The sequence below is a fragment of the Papaver somniferum genome, chromosome 6 (assembly GCF_003573695.1).
Source record: "Papaver somniferum cultivar HN1 chromosome 6, ASM357369v1, whole genome shotgun sequence".
Taxonomy (NCBI): Eukaryota; Viridiplantae; Streptophyta; class Magnoliopsida; order Ranunculales; family Papaveraceae; genus Papaver; species Papaver somniferum.
In genome coordinates, this window is record NC_039363.1 from 5,552,194 (window position 1) to 5,558,639 (window position 6,446).

The following is a 6,446-nucleotide window of genomic DNA, read 5'->3' on the forward strand; positions in this document are numbered from 1 at the left end:
GCTCATTTACCTTGAAATGTTGACTCTTGTGCAAATATGTATTTTTATTAGGAGTCTTAGTCTAGATATTTAGGCACCCTGATTCTAGCACAATTCACATAGTGATAAGAAATTTGCACGCGCACGATCTACCAATACATGTATGGCCTCGATCTTCAAGGTGTTGGATAGGAAGTTACGATTGCCAATCACTTTAGAATACTGAACGAAACTTGACTAGCTTGTTCTTTGGTTGGTTGGGATAGAAGGTGGAGGTTACATTAAGAAAGACAACCATCGAATTTAACTGGGTGCATCAAAAAGGGCTACCTCTTGCAAAATGTCATGTAATTTTTTGTTTTCTTTTGTTATGTATCAAAAGTGTTCTATCAAAAAAAAAAAAAAAAAAAAAAAAAATCAAGTTTTATCAATTCCATTATCTCTTGTTCCAAAAATAAAAGAGAATAGTCAATGTAAATAAGAGTCATGTAAATAATCATTTTGTTGTTTCATTGTAATAAGCAAGGAGGGTGTATGCCATTGATGTACAACGCGAGTAATTGTGAAATACCTCCAACTCATTCACAATTCTCGTAAAGTCCGGACAGCTAGCTAGATTTCGACCTCAGTTCTTAGCCTGAGAAACTATCTCTTGGTGATTAGTAGTCATGACTTCAGATCTTTCTTTACACATGTGTAGATACACTTTACACTCTTATCACATGTCCTTATTTGTTATCAGTGCTAGGATTGTGCCATCGATAGCTAGATTGACATCTCCATTTTGCTGTGAGCTTAACTGTTTTGCACATGTCACATTTGATGGAATATGAGCTTATATTTTGTCCTTAGGTTTTGTAGGCACACCTCTGGTAAACCTTCACGAGACTTCAACTCGTCCACTAGGGACACTTAGTGGTTTAAAAGGCTTAGTGCATACGCTAAATGCATTCGAGAGACCAGCGACAGTGGTATAGTTAGGATTTCCTTAGTTTTGTTTTACTTGAGGACAAGTAAAATTCAGGTTTGGGGGTATTTGATGAGTGCCAAATAATGTATATATTTATCCCTTTTTGTTGGCAATTTAACTCATCTTTTGTGCGTTAATTCTACATTTTATCCCATATTCTGTATTTTCATTGTTTTCAAGAATAAATATTTTTATTAATTAATTTTGCATTTTTAGGTAATAAATAAAGTTCGGATGAGTCGCGGAGCGAAAAGAGCAGAAAAGTAGTGAAAAGCCGGGAGAAATCACGCAAGGAAGCCGCGAAGAATGGTGCGCACAACCTCATTTTCTACACACAAAAGCGCCTCCGTTCTCAGCCGTCAGATCAGTTCCCAGAAGCATCCGATGGTCGCTCCTTCATAGAGCATCAAAATCTGAAGTCTCTGCCAAGCACCACAGCGCTGAAATTCCAAGCCTTCAGATTAGATGGTAGTTGAATCCAACGGTCGCTCCCTTGCTGTTCATCAACGTTTGATATCTCCGCCTTACACTACAACACCTAACCCCATCTAGAGCCGTTAACTTCGTTGTATAAAAAAATCTGACGGTCGCTACCAACCTCATCAGGAGGAACCATCCGATCCACCTACCAGCTTCGCATCTCGCAGCTCAGAGTCACAGAACATCAAGACTCGATGGATTCGCTCAACACTCTAGCAACCGAACCTATACCAGCCACCCAAACGCACCCTTCTCCCAAACCATCGAGCCCCTTTCTTCTCCACCTTACCCTGCTGCAAACCACCCCTCCCTCTGCAGAGACACCATGTCGCCACCACCTTCTCCACCTCTGCCACCAACTCACTGCTACCACCACACCTCCACCATCATCACCCTATCACCCAACAACCAAAACCCATCTCCCCCCTAGCCCTCTAGTTCCCTATTTTCTCATTTTTTCACGCTTCTCTGCCTGAAACCCTAGGCGTGAAAAACTGATAAATTAGGTAACCTAGAGTTGCAATTGAAGCATGGGAAAGGTGCAGCAGACCAAGGAGGGTAATGGGTCGAGTTCAATTTGATGTTGCTACATCAAATTAGGTAAGAATTTACCAAACCCTAGCTCTGTCAGTTTGGGGATTTTTGGGTGAAAATGGGTAGAACCCTAATTGTGTTGTGGACTATAAATAGCCTTGTGGGTGTGATGTAAAAACTATGCTTGGATTAGCCTGCATCCAGAACTTTCAAGTTCTGTTAAATGTTAATTTTCAATTTCAGCTCAGTTCAAATTCATGTTCATGTTAACTATATTCTGTTAAGGTTTCCCTGTTATGTTTCAATTCTAATTTCACTGCATATGTTAAATTTTCAAGCTCAGTTTCATTTCATTTATGTTCATGTTCTGTTAATATTTTTTTTTTTCAATGTGTTCTGTTTAGTTTCACTGCTCCTGTTAAAATTGTTTGTCTCCTGTTATGCTTAGGATGCTTCTGTTATGTTGTAAAAATTGTTAATGCCTGTTACTTATGTCCTGTTAATGCTTGAGGCTCCTGTTGATGTTTGTTAATGTTCCTGTCATGTTTAATTTGCTGTTAGTTTGATGGAATGCTAGGCTAGATACATTTGAAGCTTTGATTTGATTGTGCAATGGAAGAAATCAGTGCTCATAGCAAGCTGATTTTCTTGCCATTCCTTGTGTATGCTTAGGTTGCACTGTTGATTGAGCATTGGGAGAAATTAGTGCTCACTAGTGACAATGAGCAAGCTAATTCTCTTCCCATTGTTTTAGTATACCTCCTGTATTCTTGCCTTAGTATTGCTTCATTTCAGTTTTTCCACATCCCTGCCCTTGGCCTAGGCCTTGGTTAACTTGCTTTGATCTTTGTTGTTGCCCTGTTGTGTCTTCCCTTTTGTTGCTGTTTAGTTACCCAGTGCCTCTGCCTTGTTATTCTTGCTGCATTTTATTGCTTGTACATTCTGTTGCTTTTGTTCATCTTTAATTCACTGCCCTGCAGCTGCTGTTGCTGTTTTCTTTCACTGAATTGCACTGCTGCTTTGCATTTCCTTTGCTTTCCCCTGCTGCTGCTGCCCACTTGTGCTGCTGCCACTTCTTCTCCTGCTGCCTTCCTTTCTCCTGCAGCTGCTGTGCAGACCTGCAGCTGCTGCTGCCTCCCATTCAAAAGCTGAGCCCAATTCAGTTCATTGAAACCAAAGGTTCAAAGCCCAGGCCCAGTGCAATTCCAAAACAAAAGCCCAAGGTTTAGTTCACTGAGGCCCATTTCATTAGGGCTCAAAGCCCAGTTTAGGTTAAGGTTAAAAGCCCAATCCAATTAACTGTGGGCTTAATCAAAAGCTTAAGTTTAAGGCCAAAGCCCATTTACATTTCAAAGACCAACTGAGCCCAAGCTCAGTTCATTTTATTGTGAACAAACCCATTAGCACTCAAAGCCCAATTTAAGCCAAAAGGCTTCTAAGCCCAAAGCAAATCTAGGAACCCAATTAGCTAAAACACTCCAAAACACACCCGATCTCTGTGGATCGACCCGTACTTGCACGAGCTACAACTGACGACCGTGCACTTGCGGTATTACTGTAGGCCCCCGTTTCATTGCGCTTCATTTTTACACCTCCTTTGAGGCCTGCCAAGTTTTTGGCGCCGCTTCCGGGGACTATCAAGTTTTTGGCGCCGCTGCCGGGGATTGGTGTTGTGTTTTATCTGTGTTTTTCTTTAGCTATTTTGCATTTCATTTCATAGCATTTGCATCTGCATCTGCTTCACTTCATTTGCTGTTGGACCTGCTGTTCTGAACCTGTTTTTCCTCTGCTGGGACGCCACCAAGGAAAAGAACCAAAACCCAACTGGGTTTTTGCAACAATATCAGAGCAGCTGGGCTGTGCTAAAAGGTAAGCCTAAACCCATTCCATTGAGAGAACCCAACCTGTGGGCTTCCAAATTTCTTTAATTGTGGGCTTGTAATAATTAACCCAATTTTTTGGGCTTTTTATTTTCCTATTTTGGGTTTGTAATAATTTATTTTGGGCTTGTTTGTTTAATTTGTGGGCTTGTATTTATTTTGTGTGGGCTTGTTTAAATTCTTCCATTGGACTGTATTTTGGACTCTGGGTTTAAACCCAGCTGAGCTTATAACTGATTGTGGACTTGCTTCCACTCAAGAGTGGACCTCGAAACCAAAGTTTTAAAACAAACGTCGGGCCTTAACCAACTGGGCCAAATTAAACTTTCAAAATTAAAACTTGGATTTTCGTAGGCCGCAACCTTCATTTCATCAGAGGCTTGCAGTGGGCTTGCTCCCATTTCAAAAACCAAATTTTTATTTTCTTCTTTTATTAAAAAAAAAAAAAAAAAAAAAAAAAAAAAAAAATTGCTCCCAATTTTAAAACCAAAATTTACTTTGCTCCCATTTTAAACCAAATTTTCTTTTTCAAATGTATCCCATCAAAACCAAAATTTTCCCATAAAAAACCAAATTTTCGAAAACCCATTAAAACCAAATAGTGGGCTTTTTGTCATTTCAAAATGGACCAACCTCGTGCTCTCCATGAATACATGTATCCATCAATACAAATTCCATTATCATGTATTGTATTACTCAAACCAATAACCCTTTTAAAATAAATGCAAGCATGATACAAATACTTCCTATATATTTCGAGGGTTCGATTCTGAGAACCCCTATACTCATGTAAGAGAGTTTGAACAAATTTTCGGACTATGCAACCTGATCATATGTCCGAAGACTCTCTGAAATTGCGTTTGTTTACATTTTCTTTAAAGGAAAGGGCCAAAACATGGTTTTACGGTTTGAGACCACAATCAATCACCACTTGGGAACAACTCACTAATCAATTTTTCAAAAGATTTTTTCCACATCATAGGACCATCGCTATTCGTCAAAATATCAATTGTTTTGTCCAATTGGATGAGGAAACTGTTTTTCATTATTTTGAACGTTTTAATGATTTGTTGAGTGAATGTCCGCACCATGGAATTGAGAAGTGGAGACTTGTCGTCATCCTCTATGAGGGACTAGACTTTAAATCTCGAACCATGGTTGAATCTATGTGTAATGGTGAGTTTATTGATAAATCTGTGGATGATGCATGGAATTTCTTAGCCGAGATTGCAGAGAAAACCCATCAATGGGAATCCGTTAGGGAAACAGGAACAACACCACATGATATGAGTCATCCCCATGAATTAGAGTTTTATTCTTGTAATAGCTCCGACCTTAGGATTGAAAATTATCCTAGATTGCAAAATTCCTATCATGATGATGATGATGATTATGATGAAGAACATGTCTATACTGAAAATGTTATGGAACCTTTGGGTTCAAATACATTAGGCTTCTCTGCCCCGACCTTAATGCATGATATTTCTTCTAGTATTCCATGTGATGTTTCCCCTGATGTGCCGATACACGAGAATAAATCTGTTGATGATGTTGATAATTCTGATTGTAATCTTGCCAAGGTGATTGATGATAATGATTCCCACAGACAAGTCTATCAAAGGATCAATCTGTCTTCCATAGATAAACCCTAACGGTTTTGTTCCATCTTCTGATAATATTCAAGGTGAACAGGAACCAATTGATAATGCGGTCTTATATTCCCAAAGAATAGCCTAGAGTTATCAATCACCTCACAACAATCTTAATCACATGGTAGAGAAACAAGATGTTGCGGAATCACAAACAATGAGACGAAGATGTTTGTGATTACTTTTTATATTATTCCTATCGGAGATATCAATCTCAATCCAATCAATCTGATTGTACTCGTACGATAGAAGATGCAAGATCAGATCACACAACTACGATAAAAGTAGTATCGGTCTGGCTTCACAATCCCAATGAAGTCTTTAAGTCGTTAACCTGGTTTTAGAAGAAGAAAACCAAAGGTTAAAGGAGAAACAACTCTAGCACGCAAACTAGTATCACACGTGAGGTGTGGGGATTAGTTTTGCATAATACTAGATGTCTCTTTTATATAGTCTTTCAAATCCGGGTTTGCAATTAGGTTACGTTGGTAATAAAGCAATCAATATCCACCGTTACATGAAAACATGATTTAGATTCAAGCTAATATTTCTCAACCGTTAGATCGAAAACTTAGCTTGTTATACACACTTGACAATGCACGTTTCTAGGTTTGTTAACCGTACCCAAATGTATGCACTTGTTGGTTCAACAATAGTTAACCAAAGGTTATCCATATGATCATTTCATATCAACCATGTTCTTCTTCACCATAACTAGTTCAAATGACTTCAAATGAACTAGTTAGAGAGTTGTTCAATTGCAAGGAAATCTCATGTACTACACAAGACACAATTGAAGCAAAGATGATTTGATTCACTTGAATCGGTTCATGAACTTTTATAGCCACGGTTTGCAAACTGCATTCCTTAGTCTTTTTAAGTTTAAGTTCAGAAATCATCTTCAGATATATAACCTTCTCAAGTTCGCAGACTAGGTTCGCGGACTTAAGTTAC